The following is a 20,768-nucleotide window of genomic DNA, read 5'->3' on the forward strand; positions in this document are numbered from 1 at the left end:
AGAGCCAAATTATCAATCCTCCAATGTGCCACAGACTGTCAGATCCATAGATCTGATCATGTGCCAAAGAGATCACGACCCCTCAATTGATCTGTCTTCTCATGCTCAAGGTCAACTCTAACTCACCAACCGATTACAATTATTTCAGATCTGGTTCCTCTTAAGATATTCAACACATAAGTGCTTAGCCAATTGATCTCCTTTCCTTTTTATAGGCAAGCCCTTACTCAAACCATGGATCAAAACCATCAAAAACTGGGGTTCAATGTTTTAGATGCAATACCACGGACCAAAACCATTGGATAAAACACGTTGGACTAGATACCATGGACCAATCATAAAAATTCCCACGTGCACGTGCTTCTCTGCATGAAAGTGAGTGAATTGGGTGTCCACACCTTTTGTTCGGAGAACCTGCGGGTATGTCTGCACTTCTTGTTCGGGGCACCTGCGGGTCCATAGCTTTTGCTAGTCTCACCTGCGGGTATCTCATTTTCTATTATTTTGAGAGCCTGAATAGAGATTTGCCACTTGAGTGAGTTGCCATCAAGGACAACACCTGTGCCATAGCGCCAAACCTGAATCATAATGCCAACAATCTCCCCTTTTGGACTTGATGGCAACCCCAAGATCTGCAAAAGTCATTCTCCCCCTTTGTCATCAAGGGAAAAGGGTTATGCTCCCCTTGAGACCATGCTGAAAACTCTGTTCTGCTATGCTGATCATGCTCCCCCTGACTGTAGGCCAGATCTGCGAAAGAAATTTTCTTCAAGTAGAACCATAAACCACCATACACTAAATGACCTTCCTATCAACAAAAGACTCTATACATACATTCATCACCCAACCAAGCGGGGATCATCCTCCCAACCAAGTGGGGTTACATCAGAAATTTACATATGACAACCAATTACATTATTCATCTCGGACTGCAGAAATTTCTCATTTCCCACCCCGGTTTTCAATTTCTCCTTATTTCTCCCATATAGTTGAATGCCCTTTCTCATAACCATACATTTAACAAGCTGGAAAAAATAAATTTGTTGAAAACACAAATTCTGGAAATTTTACAGAATGCTGGAAATTGCAGAAATAAAAATCAGCAGTAATAAACAGCCATTAAAACACATTTAAACACTGAGATTTTTGGTCAATGTGACCCTGGAAAAACCCCCTACAACTCTTGGGGAAAACCAGTTCAAGAGCTCTTCTTTATTTCTGAAAATGCCTTTTTCACAGTGAGAAATATTCAGCAAAAAAATCAGCAAGCAAATTTACAACTTATCTCTTTTCCCATGCCTCACAGCAAACTGGAAATTACAGCAAACAGGACAGCAATAAATGTTGTACGGCCTCCTCGATTTTCGTGCCCACTTTCAGCATTAAATGTTGTTGTATGGCTAGAATTAAATGCGTTGTACTGACTGCAATAAATGTGTTGTACGACCCTCGTTTTGCGTGCAGAAAAATCAGCAAACTACTCCTCAATTTTTGTGCAAACCACTCCTCGAAAATCATGCCAAAATATGCCTTTCACTGTGTGCTGAACCAATTGTACAAATATGTTCAACTGCTGCCTTGGAATGTGTGCCAAGCTGTTGTCTCCTTCTCCTCCCTACTCAGAAATCTCTATTGCTCTCTTGCTCTCCTTATCCCAATCTGCTCATGAAAGAATGAATGATATTTTCCTCCTTTTCCTCCTTTAATCTAACCCCAAATGACTTTTGGGTGATCCAAGTGACTTTTGGGTGATCCCTAAATCCAATGGCTGAAATAGATTGAGATCTAAGGCTGAGATTAAATGCTCATTTAAATCTCACTTTTTATTTTTTAATTCACCCCACTTTAATAAAGACCCACTTAGTCATTTATTTCCAAAGTCACTTTTCCTTTCTAATTTTTCATTGACTTTATAAAAGTCACTTTAAAATTAGACTTAGTAACTTTATCGCTTAAAGTCACTTTTAAATTAGATTTAACTTTATAAAAAAAATTACAAAGTCACTTTAGGAGAAAAATTAAATTCTTTTGGACACTGTTCCCTAGGCCAAAGATCAAAGCCTTAGGGAACCACCTGCCCTCTGGTACCAAATTTCAACACTCCCTCTTACCGGGGAAGGTGTTCCTCACCACACCAATCTTGTCTCTGAAGTAGACATGCTTGCCCCGTGGTAAGGCTTTGGTAAGAATATTTTCAACCTGCTCATCAGTGGAAATATACTCAAGCTTCACAGCTCCCTTCTGAACATAGTCTCTGATGAAATGATACTTGATCCCGATATGCTTTGACCTGTCATGAAATACTGGATTCTCTGTGAGTTTATGCAACCCTGATTATCACAGTAAATCACTGAAGGTCTCAATGGCCGACCAAATAAGCCAAACAACATCTTGCGAAGCCAGATGGCCTCACAACTAGCTAGACTGGCTGCCATATACTCTGCTTCCGCTGAACTCAGTGCTACTGACTGTTGCTTCCGGCTGAACCATGACACTACTGTTGAACCCAACCCAAAACAGCACCCTGAAGTGCTCTTCCTATTAGAAGCACAACTTGCCCAATCAGAATCAGTGTATCTTGCCAATCTCACTCCATCTCCCTGCCTGTAGTCCAGACCATAATCCACTGTCCCCTGCAAGTACCACAAAATGTGTTTTGCAGCCACCGAGTGAACCTTCCTAGGGTCACACATAAACTAACTCATCGTGTTGACTGCAAAACAGATATCTGGTCTAGTGTTGACCAAATACATCAAGGAACCAATCAGTTGCCTATACAATGTGGGATCCACCAACTCGGAATCCGAAACATGAAGCTTCTTCCAGTTGGTGATCATCGGTGTCGACATGGGTCTACAATCCTCCATGTGGAATCTACTAAGGATGTCCACAATATACTTCCCCTACCCCAGGAAGAAATGCCCCTCCTCCTGCCACACCTCCAAGCCCAAAAAGTAATGCATCGAGCCAATGTCCTTCATCTCAAACTCCGTCGCAATATCTCTCTTGTAGTGCTCTATGAGTCTCTCTGCACCTGTAATGACCAAGTCATCCACATACAACACCAGAATGAGAGGCTCCTCACCTATCACAATAAAGTAAAGGTTCGGATCTGCCTCACTCTTTGTGAAGCCCATCCCCTGCAAGTATGTATCTATCTTGGAGTACCAAGCTCTGGGAGCTTGCTTCAGGCCATAAAGGGCCTTCTTTAGTCTGCACACATGGGACTCCTTCCCATGCACCTCAAAGCCCTGTGGTTGCTCAATGTACACCTCCTCCTGTATGAAGCCATTGAGAAATGCAATCTTCACATCCATTTGGTGGATCTTCCAACCCATCTCTGCTGCTATCGATATAATGGAGCGGATCGAAGTATATCGAGCCACGGGAGCGAAGGTCTCCTCATAATCAACTCTCTCTACCTGGGAGAACCCTCTAGCCACAAACCTCGCTTTGTATTTCTCAATGCTACCATCTGCAGCATGCTTTACCTTGTAAAGCCATCTGGAAGTAACCACGGATTTTCCCTCAGGCCTCGGCACCACCTCCCAAACATCATTCTTCATGATAGAATAATACTCCTCCTGCATGGCCTCTCTCCAGACCTGCTGGCTAGCTACCTCCTCATAGCTACAAGGCTCAGAGTCAAGGATGCTGGTAACCATCGCCATATAGCTACAAATCCTCTCAGGTGGTCTACTCTCTCTGACCAGCCTCTTCGGCTCAGCAACAAATGTGGCATCTCTCAAGGTGTCCTGAAGGCACTTGGGCTTCCTCTTCCCTGAGCGCACTTCTCCCACGGGAGAATGAAACTCCTCCTCCTCATCATCATTAGGAGCCTGAACTCCTGACTGTCTGTCTGCTATCCTCCTGCCTACACCTAAACCTGTAGAAGCTGAGGTACCGTGTGAACTATCCATCAGTGGACTCCCTAGTGAACTGCTCTGCATGCTGCCCAGAGCACCACCCCTCTGGCTCGGTGAGCCACTGCTCACTGACGGACCTGTCATCCTCATAGATGTACCTCCTGATCCTCCTGATCCCTGCCCACTGGATCCCTACAACTGACTCAACTGCTGCTGAGGGTCTGGCTGATCTAGATACTCTAACTCCTGTGACCTCCTAAAGGCCCTGTCCTCCTCGAACTTCACATCCCGTTTGACAACAACTCTCCTCTGTGCAGGAATGTAAATCCGAAAGGCCTTTGAGGTCTCACTGTAGCCCACAAAGATACCCTTCTCTGCGGTGGGCTCTAGTTTGGTCCTCTTCTCCTTGGGTATATAGGAGTATGTAATGCATCCAAAGATATGAAGATGACCAATATCAAGCTTCTTCCCAGAGAAAGCCTCCTCCGGAGTCATGTGCCCCAAGGCACGATGCGGACTCCTGTTCTGCAAGTAAATAGTTGTGTTGCAGGCCTCTGCCCACAAGAACAATGGCAACCCCTGATCATGTAACATGGCTTTGTCAGCCCTTATGATGGATCTGTTCTTCCTCTCTGCAACCCCGTTCTGCTGGGAGTTGTAAGGAACAGTGAACTCCCTCCTAATGCCTGCCTCCGCACAATAATCAACAAACTCTCCAAGGGTGTACTCTCCTCCTTTGTCCGACCTCAGGGACTTGATCTTTCGACCTGTCTGTGTCTCCACAAGAGCTCTGAACTCCTGAAACCACTTGAAGACCTCACTCTTGGTCTTCAAAAAACAAATCCAGGTCCTCCTGGAGTGATCATCAATGAATAAAACATAGTACTCATATCCACTCAAGGAAACATGAGACATCCGACCGCTCACATCGGAATGAATCAAATCAAGTATCCCATTCACTCTGTTGTCACCATCGCACAACCTTTGCAAGTATCAAAGTGTTCAATACTGAAATCTGGCACACCTGTAGTGATCTCCCGCAATGTCCTGAAGACTCCATGATACATATGTCCCATCTTGCGGTGCCAAATCTCACACAGCTCAGAACTACTAGCTCTGTTGTCGGTACTATTGCTCAATGCCAAAAGGGGCTGGAATGCAAACTTGTATACCTTTGCATGGCGTACACCTATCACTCTAGCTGAATCAGCTGGAGTGCCCCTGGGATACATCAACACCTGTCCTCCCTTGACTAGTACCTCATATCCTCTGTCCTCCAAAGCTGAGACAGATATGAGGTTCTTCCTCATCCCTGGCACATAAAGAACATCCGACACTTTCAAGGGAGGTTTGGACTCCCTTTGAAATGTCAGTGTCCCCACCCCGACTACTCTAACAACTCTGTCATCACCGAGTACTACCTCTATATATGTGCCACTCTCTGAAAGCTCTGAGAAGTACTCACGGACTCCTGTCATGTGACGTGAAGCCCCACTATCCACATACCAGATACCTGAAGATGCTCCACAAATCGAGGGAAAAGCATGCTCCCTCTGAACCTGTGTGGCAGGTGATCCTGCACTAGAGGACTCACATGTAGTGAACGCAAACTCACGGTCAAAACGACCTGCAAAGTCCTCAATCTCTGCTGAAGCTGCCACGTCCTGGTTCTTCCCCTTCTTCTTCTTCTTCTCTGGACACACAACTGCATAGTGTCCCATATTTTGACAATTCCAACACTTCACCTTGGAATAGTCCTTTTGTGTGTTCCCCTGTTTACTTTTACCTTTGCCTTTGCCCACACCACTACTTGTGGAAGCCTGCTTCTTCCCTTTGCCTTTCTTGCCTCCTGCCACTAGTGCTACATCCTCATCCTGCTCAACTGACTTGGCTGCCCCAAGCTGACCTTTCCTGATCTCTGTCTGAATGCAATCATCCCAAAACCTCTCCCATGTGGGAAGGGTCTCACGTACACAAACCTCATCAGCAAAGTTCAACCATGAATGGGGGAGGCCATTCACTGCAATCCGCACCAACTCAGTGGGTGGAATGGCCTATCCAATCGTTTCCAACTCATCTCTCACATTAGTAATCTTTGTGAGATATCCAGCTGCACTATCATTACCCATCTTAATGTTCTTCAGCTTCTCCTTCAGGACCATCTTCCGGTTCTCATTGGTACTCCGGTAGAGATTGGAAAATGCTGTCCACATCTCATGGGCATTGCTCTTTCCTCTCACATGAGGAATGCAATGGTCTTTGATTCCATCTAGAATCAGCGTCTTACCCTTGTTGTTCTTTTTATTATAAGCAGCCAACTGAGTAGCATCAGTAGGCACAACAACATGGTTCTGTGTGGTATGCACCATGATATCCCAGACTTCTGCCTCCTCAAAGATACTCTGCATTCTTTCCTTCCAAACGTTGTAATTTGTATGCCCATCCAACCTATCCTCCACCCTCAATCCCAATGACATCCTGCTGTCCTAAAATTGAAAAATAGCACTGCTGTAGTAAAGATAAAACTGTTGTTTATGAAAAAATCAGCTTGGTGGAATTTTCTGAGTGAAAAATCAGCAGCTGTAATTTTTCCTTTTGTTGTCCCAAACACTCCTTCAGCACTCAAGCTCTGATACCATGTAGAAATTTCTCATTTCCCACCCAGGTTTTCAGTTTCTCCTTATTTCTCCCATATAGTTAAATGCCCTTTCCCATAACCATACATTTAACAAGCTGCAAAAAATAAATTTGCTGAAAACACAAATTCTGGAAATTTTACAAAATGCTGGAAATTGCAGAAATAAAAATCAGCAGTAATAAACAACCATTAAAACACATTTAAACACTGAGATTTTTGGTCAATGTGACCCTGGAAAAAACCCCTACAACTCTTGGGGAAAACCAGTTCGAGAGCTCTTATTTATTTCTGAAAATTCCTTTTTCACAGTGAGAAATATTCAGCAAAAAAACAGCAAGAAAATTTACAACTTATCTCTTTTCCCATGCCTCACAGCAAACTGGAAATTACAGCAAACAGGATAGCAATAAATGATGTACGGCCTCCTCGATTTTCGTGCCCACTTTCAACATTAAATGCTATTGTACGACCAGCATTAAATGCGTTGTACAAACTGCAATAAATGCATTGTACGACCTGCAATAAATGCATTGTACGGACCTCGTTTTGCATGCAGAAAAATAAGCAAACTGCTCCTCGATTTTTGTGCAAACCACTCCTCGAAAATCGTGCCAAAATTTTCCTTTCACTGTGTGCTAAACCAGTTGTACAAATCTGCTCAACTGCTGCCTTGGAATGTGTGCCAAGCTGTTGTCTCCTTCTCCTCCCTGCTCAGAAATCTCTCTTGCTCTCCTTCTCTCAATCTGCTCATGAAAGAATGAATGATCTTTTCCTCCTTTAATTTAACCCCAAGTGACTTTTGGGTGATCCAAGTGACTTTTGGGTGATCCCTAAATCCAATCGTTGAAATAGATTGAGATCTAAGGCTGAGATTAAATGCTCATTTATATCTCACTTTTTATTTTTTAATTCACCCCACTTTAATAAAGACCCACTTAGTCGTTTATTTCCAAAGTCACTTTTCCTTTTTAATTTTTCATTGACTTTATAAAAGTCACTTTAAAATTAGACTTAGTAACTTTATCACTTAAAGTCACTTTTAAATTAGATTTAACTTTATAAAAAAAATTACAAAGTCACTTTAGTAGAAAAATTAAATTCTTTTGGACACTTTTCCCTAGGCCAAAGATCAAAGCCTTAGGGAACCACCTGTCCTCTGGTACCAAATTTCAACACGGACATAGACCGTTACATGACCTTGAAAAAAGAAATATTAGACATAGAGACAAAACATTAGCAGTAATATTCAGATCAACGTCCATGTACTCCTTCTGTACATGCTCCTCCAAGATCTTCTACAATAATGCCAACAATGCATTATTAGAAGAATATATGCTCCCCCTGAACCTATGCCATTCAGTCTTCGATCAATCCATAAACCAACGAATGTATGCGTATACCCCATATGAAACTCGTGTACAACCAACAATCTCTGAAACAGACAAGATTCAACAGCAAGATGATGCATCAACTACCCCTAGCTTTTGCCTGAGGTATTCAAAGGTCTCCCTGGGCAGCGGTTTGGTGAGTATATCGGCAACTTGTTCCTTAGAGGGAACATACTCCAACTTGACCTTTTGTTCAAGTACTTGTTCCCGAAGAAAATGATACTTGATTGGAATGTGCTTGATCTTTGAATGCATGATAGGATTCTTTGAAATAATGATTGCACTTGTATTATCACAGAAGATGGAGATAGGTGGAGTACAAGTGATTTTCATGTCTTGCAATGTTTGCATCATCCAAAGGAGTTGTGTGCAGCGAGATGCAACAGCTACATATTCTGCTTCAGCTGTAGATAATGCAATAGAGCTTTTTTTCTTGTTGAACCAAGATACTAATCTAGGACCCATGAAGAATGCACCACCACTAGTGCTTTTCCCGTCTTCCACGCTTTCGGCCCAATCTGCATTTGTATAAGCATGAAGTGTGAGATCTGTATCTCTAGGATACCATAAGCCATAGTTTTGAGTTCCTTGAAGGTACTTGAAGATTCTCTTAACTGCCTGAAGATGAGTTTCCTTTGGATTTGCCTGAAATCTTCCAACAATTCCCACTGCATGCATGATGTCTGGTCGGGTACCTGTCAAATAAAGCAGACTTCCAATCATGGATCTATAGGTTGGTTGATGTACTGTTGTCGACTCATCATTCGCGCTGAGGCTGCATCCTGTCACCATAGGGGTACATACTGGTTTCGAATCCTCCATCCCATATTTCTTCAAGATCTGCTTGAGATACTTGGTTTGTGATAGAAAAATACCGTCTTTGTTTTGTTGGACTTGCAAACCAAGGAAATATGTGAGCTCACCAAGCATGGACATTTCAAACTCCTTTTGCATCACCAAGGCAAACTTTTGACTCATGTCTTCTTCATTGCTACCAAAGATGATATCATCTACATACACAACAAGTATTAACAACTTTTCATTATCAACCTTTATATATAGATTGTTGTCAGTTGATCCTTTTATAAAACCTTGTTGACGAAAATATTTATCCAACCGATAATACCATGCCCTGGGAGCCTGTTTAAGACCAAAGAGAGCCTTTTTGAGCCTGCATAAAAGATTTGGATCATTTCCAAGGATGAACCCATCTGGTTTTTCAATGTACACTTCTTCATTCAAGTCTCCATTCAGAAAGGCAAATTTTACGTCCATTTGAAATACTTTGAAATTTTGAAAGCTAGAGAGAGCAAGAAACATTCTTATAGCCTCAAGTCTAGCAACTGGTGCAAAGGTTTCTTCAAAGTCTATGCCCTCTTGTTGCGCATATCCTTTACAAACAAGTCTTACCTTGTTTCTAACCACATCTCCATTTTCATTTAGTTTATTTTTGAAAATCCACTTTGTCTCTATGACATTCTTATCTTTTGGTCTAGGAACCAATTCCCAAGTGTTATTCCTTTCAATATGTTCAAGTTCTTCATCCGTTGCCTTGACCCAGCATTCATCTTTGCATGCCTCTCTTACATTTTGTGGTTCAGTGGAGGAAAGTAATGCCAAATAGCTTGAAGCTTCTGCAATTGTTCTTCTTGTTTGTATGTCTGCCTCCTTTTTCCCCAAAATTTGAGATTCTGGATGATTCTTTTGAACATATCTTGATGGAGTGTTTTCTTCTATCCTTATCTGTTCCTCTGGTGCCTCATGGGTTTCTTCTTCATTATGAATCTGATTTGATGTTGATGGATAGTCCTCATCATCTTCGAAGTCTTCAGATCTTACCTACCTGGGAGTGTTTTATTTTTCATCCACCACTACATCAATGCTATCGACAATTCTTCCAAGCCTTTTATTGTAACATTTGTATGCTTTGCTGTGAGGAGAATAACCAAGGAGAATGCCTTCATCTGCTCTAGGTTCAAACTTGCCAAGATTTTCATCATTATTTTTAATATAGCATTTGCTTCCAAAAATTTTGAAATGTTTTACCAAAGGAGTCTCACCATACTAGAGCTCATGAGGAGTTTGAGTGATGTTCACCCGAATATTTGTCTTGTTGAGAATAACAACTGCAGCAAATGCGGCTTCACCCCAGAAGGTTGCGGGAGTTCCAGACTCATCAAGCATAGCACGAGCCATTTGTTGAACCATTCTGTTCATCCTTTCCACCACTCCATTTTTTTGTGGAGTCCTAGCTGTAGAGAATTCCCTTCTTATTCCATGTTCTTCACAAAAGTCGAAAAATTCATTCGAGGTAAACTCCCCACCTCTATTAGACCTGAGGCATTTGATTTTGTGATCTGATTCGTTCTCCACCAAGGCTTTGAATGATTTGAACTTTTCAAAGGCTTCGTCTTTGTGCTTCATAAGTCCTATCCAACACATCCTGGAAAAGTCGTCAATGAATAATATGAAATATTCTTCTCCTCGAGGTGACCTTTTCCTAGATGGGCCACATACATCAGTATGGACAAGTTCAAGTGGCCTACTAGCTGATCCTTCCTTCTCAGGGAAGTTAGTTCTGGTTTGCTTACCAAACTGACACGATTTGCAAATTGTATTGTCTGGAATTCTGATGTCTGGAAGACCACAAACTGCCTAGTATTTACATGCTTTCCTTATCTGTGAGAAGCTAAGATGCCCCAATATTTTGTGCCATAACCAGTGTTCATCGTTCTTGCTTAGATAGCATTGATGTTGTCCTTCTTTGAATATGTATAAATTATTTGGAGTCCTTATGCCTTTGATCATTGTTTTTCCTGTATCAAGATCACGAACACTACATCCATTTGATCGAAATATTACCTCTGTTCCTTGATCACACATCTGACTGACACTCAACAAATTATGCTTTAACCCATCAACATACATAACATTTCCAGCTTTGACCTTTTCTTTCAACTGAACAGAACCTTTACCTTTTATGAGTGCAGGGGTGTCATTTCCAAAAGAGACCTTCTTCTCCTTCTCTAAGGCACTATATGACTGGAGTTTTTCCTTATCACCCGTCATGTGTTTCGAATAGCCACTGTCAATGTACCATTGATTTTCTTGCCCTTCTGCATATAAAGCTATACCACATCTCTCAGGTTGTGGTTCCTTCATTCTCCATGTTTTGACACTTGAGGCTTGCTCCTTCTGAGTTGTCTGCAGAAACCTTCTCCTGCATTTAGAATCTTCATGACCGAAGTTGTTACAAATAGAGCATTCTATTTCATTTTCAAGAGCAGAAAAGTTATTGTAGGTTCTTTTCATGATCCCAGTCATGCTCCTTTGTTTTTGAGCTTCTCTAGTCATGATTGTCTTATAGGAAACACATTGAGCTGCTTTTTGGCCAAAGTTATGACAAGAGAAACATTGGCCATTGAAGAAACTCTTGTGATTATCAAATCTACCAGCCAAATGATTGTAGTTTCTATTGACATCCATTCTTGAGGCAAATTGAGAAGGTTTTACATGAGGTTGGTTGTAGCTTCTCGTTGTCCTTAAAGTGGATTGTCCCCTATTTACCTGATAGTCTTTGTTCATTCTTGAGGTAAATTGTCCCTGATTTACCTGATGATTTCTATTAGGCCTTTGCTCGCTCCTCCTTGCTACATCAAGATAACTTTTGGAGGTGGATGCTTGAGATTCTTCTTCATTATATCCCAGACCTGTCTTGATTAGTGGAGAACGCTGCACATTGATAATCGCATCCAGAGTTTTAGATCCTTTAACAAATTTAAGATTAAGAGATTTTGTTTTCTCAATCTCTTTTCTAAGACCAACAATTCACATTCTAACTTTTCATGAAGTTTTTCTTTTTCAGCCAGTTGGAATTGCAGAGTATCAATAATCATATTTTTCTCTTCTAAACAAATTTTGATTTTAGAAATCTCTTCATACATACCTTCTTCATCTATATCATCCATGAAATCATCATCTTCAAAAGCCATTAAGAGTCTATAATTGTTACCTTGTTCATCTTCGTCACCATTTGAAAGTCCATCACTGTCTTCATGAGTGTAATAACTTTTCTTATTTACATTCTGTTTCTTGTTCCATCTGACAGGTTCCTTACCTTTATCAAGCTTGTCTTTATGAGGACACTTTGCAGCATAGTGACCGACTCTTCCACAAGCAAAGCATTTGAAAGGTTACTTACCTCTGAATCTTCCAACACCCCTTTGAAGGTTCTTGACAAAATTTGATTCTTCGTCTTCTTTTGATAGATGTCCTGACTCATAGTAATCTCCTTTGCTTGAAGCCTTGAATGCAACTTCTCTTCTGTTAGATGGTCCTCCTTTCCTCATTTCGTAAGCGGTCAGAATTCCGTGCAGCTATGACATAGTGAGGTTTCGTAGATTCTCCTTTTCTTCTATTGCAGAAACTTTAGATTCAAATTTAGGGGACAAGGATCTTAGAACCTTTTCAACCACAACAGCCGCTTTTACTTCTTCACCCAAATTTTTCATATAATTAACAATCTCATCTACATGAAGGAAATAGTTAGCCACACTTTCATCATTGTGCATTCTGAGATTTTCATACTGAATTCTGAGGGTTTGAAGTTTTTCTCGTTTTACTTGTTCATCTCCTTCATAGCTCAGAACAATCTTGTCCCATATTTCTTTTGCGGATTTATACTTCATAACCTTGATGAATTCTGATTGAGATAGACATCCTAATAGAGTATTAACAGCCTTTGCATTTGCTTCATATTGCTTCTTACCAGCTGGATCTATAGGTGTTGCTGACAGAAAAGTGTACCCTGTATCTATGATATCCCAGACTTCTGTACCAAGAGATTGAAGATAGGCAGTGACTCTTACCTTCCAATATACGAAGTTTGTCCCATCAAAAATTGGTGGCCTGATCGATGCTTCTCTCTCATAGTTGCTCATGATGATAGATCTTCCTTCAAGCGATCAAGCTTCTTCTGAAGGACCTGCTCTGATACCAATTGTTGGAAATAATATTGAGAGGGGGGGTGAATCAGTATTATATAATTCTTTTCAATATTCCCTCTAGATTTGTAATTTAATTTATTCTTCAGATGTTGACCATTAATTTGAATGTCAGTACCATATAATAATGAACAGGAACAAGAAAAACAGACAGTCACACCAAAGAACACCAGATATAAGGTGGAAACCCAATGTGGGTGAAAACCACCTGCTGCAATGTGTATCTATCTTCTTTCAATTAGAAACTTCTTTTACAATGATTCTGTACTGGTGCAGTCCTTTACCGGTACGCAGGCTGCAACCTGCAGAAAGCTACAACCCTCTCTTGTTTTCTAGTCTCTCCTGGAAGGGAGCGACAACCCCCTTTGCTCTTGTACTAGCTGAGCTACTAGTACGTAGGTGGTGACCTACTTCTTTTCTTCCAAGGACCACATTTCATTAATTTTCAGACTGGATCCATGAACATCAAATAATCGTCAAGTACATGTGAATCAACCAATCTCCTTTTACAATCAACTAATGAATCAACCAATAGCTTCTTAGAATGCAGTAACTAGAAAAGCAATACCAGTAATCTAAACCCAGAACTCTGCAGCAATAAACAAAAGGCAGCCAACTTCAAGAAAAGTTCACAACTTCACCAATAGAAACCTGTGAATATATGCAGTTCTTCTGTGTCTAGCCTGCGTAGCTCCGCACTTGCTCTGTATACTCGACAGCGTACCTCCGCACCTGATTCGTCTGCTGAACTGCGCACCTCTGCACCTACGTTGTTTACTGAACTGCCGATGTCTGCACCCGATCCGTCTTCTGGATTGCGCACCTCCGCACCTGCGGCTTCTGCTGGACTACGCACCTCCGCACTGCGTCGTTTATTGGACTGCGAATCTCTGCACCTGATCCGTCTGTTGGACTACGCACCTCCGCACCTGCGGCTTTTTCTAGGCTACGTACCTCCGCACCTTATCTTGTCGCTGAGCTACGTACCACCGCACCTACGCTGTGGATCGCCTGCAGACCTCCTAATAGAGCCAAATTATCAATCCTCCAATGTGCCACAGACTGTCAAATCCACATATCTGATCATGTGCCAAAGAGATAACGACCCCTCAATTGATATGTCTTCTCATGCTCAAGGTCAACTCTAACTCACCAACCGATTACAATTATTTCAGATCTTGTTCCTCTTAAGATGTTCAACACATAAGTGCTTAGCCAATTGATCTCCTTTCCTTTTTATAGGCAAGTCCTTACTCAAACCATGGATCAAAACCATCAAAAATCAGGGTTCAATGTTTTATATGCAATACCACAGGCCAAAACCATAGGATCAAACACGTCGGACTAGATACCATGGACCAATCATAAAAATTCCCACGTGTGCACGCTTCTCTGCATGAAAGTGAGTGAATTTGACGTCCACACCTTTTGTTCGGAGAACCTGCGGGTATGTCCGCACTTCTTGTTCGGGGCACCTGCGAGTCCGCAGGTTTTGCTAGTCTCACCTACGGGTATCTCATTTTCTATTATTTTGAGAGCCTGAATAGAGATTTGCCACTTGAGTGAGTTGCCATCAAGGACAACACCTGTGCCATAGCGCCAAACCTGAATCATAATGCCAACACTTATAACCTTTTAAACCATCCTTATACCCAATAAAGATGCACTTTCTAGATTTACTATCTAGCTTGGTTCGTTTCTCCTTTGGAACATGTACATATGCATCACATCCAAATACCCTCAGATGTGAAAGAGAGGGTTTCTTACCAGTCCATACCTCTTGTGGAGTCTTATCTTCCAACACTGATGAAGGTGATATGTTGACCAGGTAACATGCTATCTCCACCACCTCTGCCCAGAATTATTGTCCTAACTTGGCACCACTGAGCATGCTTCTTGCGCTTTCCATCAATGTCTTGTTCATTCTTTCTGCAACTCCATTTTGCTAAGGTGTATATGGAGTAGTCTTCTGCCATGATATACCACACTTCTTACATAATTCTTCAAATTCCTTACTGCAAAACTCTCCACCATTATTTGTCCTCAACACCTTTATCTTCTTCTCTATCTGGTTTTCCACCAGAGCCTTAAATTATTTAAACTTGTCAAAGACTTCAGATTTCTTCTTAAGGAAATATATCCATATATTCCGTGAGAAGTCATCTATAAATGACACATAGTACACAGACTTACCCAGTGATGGAACCTTCATAGGTCCAAACACATCACTGTCCACAAGTTCTGATATATGTTTCACCCTCTTGCCACCAGAGGGGAAACTCACCTGATTCTGCTTCCCGTATAGACAATTTTCATAGAAATCCAAATCCAGAGAGCTATTACTCATACCTTCTACAATACCTTTACCATGAAGTATTCGAAGGCCCTTTTCTCCAATATGTCCAAGCCTTTGATGCCACAACATGGTCTTCTCTCCAGAGACCACAAGATTTTCTGCTCTACTTTCAAGAACCACATAACTGTTGCACCCCTTAACAACAGTGCTACCTTGCAGCTTGTACATAGTTCTGATTCGAACTCCCCACATCAATATGAGTGCCCCCTGAACCATCTTGCAAGTATCCTTATCGAACAATGTTTTTACATCTGCATCATCCAACTTGCTTACAAAAATCAGATTTCTGGCTAATGCAGGAATATGTAGAACACCCGAAAGTGTTCTAACCCTTCCACCTTATAACTTCAACTTTACTTTTTCATGACCAATGACTCTAGCCTTCCTATCATCCCCTAAAAAGACATCACCACCATCATATTTCTCATACTCGCAAAACCACTCTCTATGGGGAGTGAAGTGAAGGATGCACCTGAGTCAATCAACCATACCTCATGATCTACATGTGTACTTGAAGAAGCCATGTACACAACCTCACCTTCATTTGAGGTGGTTTTTGCCTCTGCAGAAGGAGCATCATCAGATCCCTTTCCTTTGTCAGGAGCTTTATATTTACAGTCCCTTTTGTAGTTCCCTTCCTTTCCGCATTTCCAACACACCACCTTTACAGGTTTTCCTGGAGATTTAGATCTCCCTCTAGATTTAGATCTCCCACTCGATGACTTATTTTTGTTTCTGGTCTGGGACCGTCCTTGTACAGACAAGGCATCGCCATTCTGGCTCTCCATATTTTTCCTCTCATCTCCTTCGTCAGTAAGGATGAGACTATTTCATCAAACTGCAAGGAAGTTGCATTTCTACCTATTGCAATAACCAGACTATCACATGAATTTGGTAGAGAACATAAAAAAATAATGCACTTATCTTCATCTGAAATTTTGATATCAACAAACGATAACTGACTTACCACAGTATTAAACGCATTCAGATGCTATGTCACCAAGTCTCCATCTTTGATCCTCAGGTTATACATCTTTTTCCATAGGAACAGTTTATTCACCAGAGACTTATATTGGTACAAAGTCCCTAACTTGTCCCTCAAAGCCTTCATTGTAGCTTCCCCTGATACATTCAGCAATACTAAATCTGAGACACATAATCGTATTGTGCTCTTTACCTTCCAATCTAACTTCTTCCATTATTCACCGGACACTCTCATTGGTTTAGTACCTGGATCTACTGCGATCCACTGATCTTTATCCACCAACAAATCCTCCATCTTGAGTTTCCACAACTCAAAACTCTAACCATTAAATTTCTCGATCTCTATCTTTCCACTGCTCACCATCTTCTTTTACCACTAGAATCGATCTCATAGATCTCCCACTGAACAGGGTCTACCACAGGCCCGAGCGAAACCCCTCAGCAACAAAGGTGTCTCCTTGAAGCCAAAAAAACTCTGATACCAAATGTAGGTTTTAACTCCATACATAAATTACCTGCATACGAATTCTAAAACATAGAAAATAAACAATGCGAGAGCATAACACATAAAACACATATACACAGAGATCTTCCCCTGGATCCCAAAACCAGGACTACTAGCTTGATTTTTCATTATTTTCCTTTCAATGTTACAATACATATTTATACATGCCGAAGAATCCAATACCATGGAACAAAAACCATCGCGTCCAAAACCATGGACCAAAAACAATTGCGTCCAAAACCATGTGCGAAAATCATGCACAAAACCACAGGTAGGTCTGCCCAACCTAACATAGGGTCCAAAACCAAAATTTTCTAGGGCGCTGCCCTAGACCCCATAGAGTGGGGTTACCTTCACCCCTCAAACCCCCTGTGACTCCCCCCACTATGCAATCGGTGCAACGAAGGGGGGGCTCCACCCCCCTTCTAACCCCTCGGTTAACTACATGTGCTAGTCGTGGAAAGAATATAACACAACCCAACAAAAGTGTCTCTTCACAAATTAACATACCTTTTCAATCTGTTTTTTATATTTTAACAGATTCGTCTTATTTTTTCAAAAAGGAAAAATTATGAAGCTTCTTTATTGAGTTGCTACTTTTTCATACGTATTAATGCAATTTTTGTAGGAGAATCAATCCATGAAATCTTATACGTCACGATGCACCATTGACACTTTCATTGTGTAGATTGATCTCTAAGTAATAATCATATAATAATGCATTGTGCTGACTTCCTGTGACCTCATAATAAAGAAATACTCATGGTTCTCAACTTTTCAATATGAAAAACAACATTTTGAAGTTATAAGTGATTATAGCCTTATTATTGTAACTACCTTTGTTAACTAAAAACAAAAACTTGCTTTACTTCGGCCTATCCTGTTCAGTGATATCAAGACAAATTGTAGAAACTGTTTTCCAAATCTAAATACAACATGTGTGCGATATGATCAAAATCTACTGCTGAAGATGTTAAAATGCTTTGCTGGTCAACCAACTATTTTATTAGACATTTAAAGAAAGTTGAAAGTCACATGCACATCCCATGTCTACTCAACAAGAGTTCAGTTACCATTAATATGTAGGTAATTGGTCATGTGTGTGTGTACTCCCTAATATCAGTAACATACAAAATAGTTTATAGGTTATGAAGCAAATACTGAAATAGTTGATTAGCAACCAATTATTGAGAGTTCGATCCCTTACTCATTTGTATTATATTAGCGATCCCCAATAGAAGAGAACTACAATTTTGAATGCTATTTCATGCTTCTATTTTCATTTTGTTGCAAAGATAATATCTGATAGAGCATTGACATATTTCTGATGAGTGCATTGATACTCCTTATAATGCAAACTGGAAGTAATTGGCATGCATTTATGCTCTATATGTTATAACTTCGAATTCAAATTTTCTTAGATGAGATACCATAAGTAAGAGTGTTTCACATGAACTTGGCTATTTTGACTTTCCAAGGGCTTCAGTAAGATTCTCATCTCAATTTTCTTAGAAAGCATTTTGTTACAGGGTTTATTGCATTTTCAACTATAGCTGAACTTTTAGGTGAAACTTTACTATTTTCTTTCGTCATCATCTATGAGATGAAGTAATACCATTTACTACAGATCAAAAGATTTATGTTTATCTGGTAGATTTTGCCTATGTGAACATGACTGCTTATTTGAAAACAATGTGGTTGTTTACTTACAGATTTCAGAAACAATGGATGTATGAACAAGAGAGGGTTTACTTTCTGCTGCAGTAGGTAGAGTGTCCAACATAATGGATACTCTTTTGGTCCCTTTAGAGATTTTGTGCAGCATATCACCAGTTGAGTTCTCTGAAAAAATTTCATATTTATGGTGGAAGAAGCGACAGGTGGTATTGTTGTAGCGGCTACAACACCCTCCAAAATTTTAGCCTGCATCTAAATTTCGGAACCTTCCTTGGTTTTTAACTTGATGGTCACAAACACTCAAGCTCATCCCATGAGCTCTTGTTCAGTTTTCACACCCTCTTCGATTGATTGATCACTAGTCGTCTTTTGGAATGTTGATCATTATGTCATTCTTATGAGTTTGTTCTGGCATTTCGAAGGCATGTCTTTATGTGTATGAGTTGTTTTAGCTTTGTCGACATCGGTCATACTCACACACTAAGTTGTAAACATCGTCGCATAAGTGTCATCAAGGTTGTTCGAAGACATATTTCAATTGTCACACTTATCACTCTCAACCTTTGAGTCAGTCTCACTGAGCATATGTTGTCTTGTCGGTTTGAGTTGTTTTTTAGTCAAGACATGCTGAGTGTGTGATCACATTGTCGTGTCTACACGAATACACTTTCTTTCTCACATAGCCAATTTTCTTGAAAGTCTATCGACCAAACAACCCTCCGTCAACCGAGACCGATCTCAGTGACCTTGCACTACTACCCAGAACTGCACAAATCTTGAGGTTTTCCTTCAAACAGTCTGCTACATGCAATTTTGGATATGAGCAACCTGACTCCCAGAACTGTGCAGCAGTTGTCCCAGAAGCTAATACACTTTGCGCTTCCTGTGAGATCTCCTGTCAAACCTTTCATTAGTGAACTGGATAAATAACTTGAGTTGTGACCCCGGGCTATAATGAGCTCTAAAATTGCGCAGATTTGTCATGTCTTGCCCATCGTGCCTGCTATGCAACCAACGCATAAAATGCACAGAGTTGTCTAGCCAACCCTTCTTTCCCACTCTGCAAACATCCCAGGAATTGCGTAGAGCTGTCTTGACAGCCAACTCTTCTTGTCTTCTCTGTAAAAAAATCAGGAACTGTGCAAAATTTTCTTATTCGACCCTTCTTCCCCACTCTGCAATCATCCCAGAAACTGTGCATAACTTTCCAGGCCCAAACTGTCTCCCAGGATTCCGCAGTTTTGACCAGCAACTCCCGCAGCCAGACTTTGTGCTCCTCTGGGAAACTGCGCATATTTTTCTGCCAGTGCCTCTTGCTTCCTGCATTTTCCTCCCTAGAGAAATTGCTTAGATCCCAGCCAGGTGACCTGCCCAGTGCTCCCCTAAACAACTACGCAGATTGGCCCAACAGCTTCCTGACACCCCACCTGGCCTTCCACCCAGAAATTTCACAGCTCTATCTCCCAACTCAGTTCTACCTCGCAGCTATCACTATCGTCTCAGATCGTGAAAAACTGTCTCCCAGTGACATCTGCACATTTTCTCCCAACAGTGCTTCGGAGCCCCGCATTCCTGCCTGTGATGTGCTCCCACAGTCTCAGTGCCTTGTCCCTCTCCCGGTCACCTGCACCGAAATGGAAAACAATGCATCATGGTAGAATAGGATATTTTTTGATTGCATGAATAGGTACGTCAATGAAACATGAATAGGTACATGAATAGGTACATCAATGAAACATGGTGCGATGATGAACGAGATGGAAAAGAGGCACATGCTAGAAGACTTGCTCGTGGTGGAATGAAGACCATCAAAGACCCCGCACACTTTGCCTTGTGAAGGTGAAGACATGTTACACCAAGAGCATATCATCACTCAGCAACACAGTAGCTCGACATGGACACCACAATAAGCTAGTACATGTCAGCAGTGTCATGTCGAGTTATGTCATGAGTTGTCTCAGCCACATCACTACTATGGGCCATACATGTTGTAATAAATGTAATGTAAATTGGAAGTCCAAGAGACCCACATATGAAATTAAAGAGTCATGTAAAGTTGAAAATTTATATGAAGTCAAATATTAATGAGGGAAATCGAAGAGTCACAAGGGTCAGTTATACCCCCTTGGCTATATATGCCCCCTCATTGTATGAGTAAAGGAATTTTCACCTTGGCTCCTCCCACATAGCCTTGAGAGTTTGTAGTCTTTTCTTTGAGGAGAGAGTAGTGGCTCCAACGCCCCACTACTGAAGTTAGTGATGTATGGTGTACGGATGTGTCTTGGAACTTTCTCTTAATTCATAAGCATGTTAACAGGCCAGTGCGTTTTCACACATTTATTGTATTTGTT

This window comes from Pinus tabuliformis, chromosome 8 (assembly GCF_031772625.1).
Source record: "Pinus tabuliformis cultivar Carrire ecotype Pingquan chromosome 8, CPIR1, whole genome shotgun sequence".
NCBI lineage: Eukaryota > Viridiplantae > Streptophyta > Pinopsida > Pinales > Pinaceae > Pinus > Pinus tabuliformis.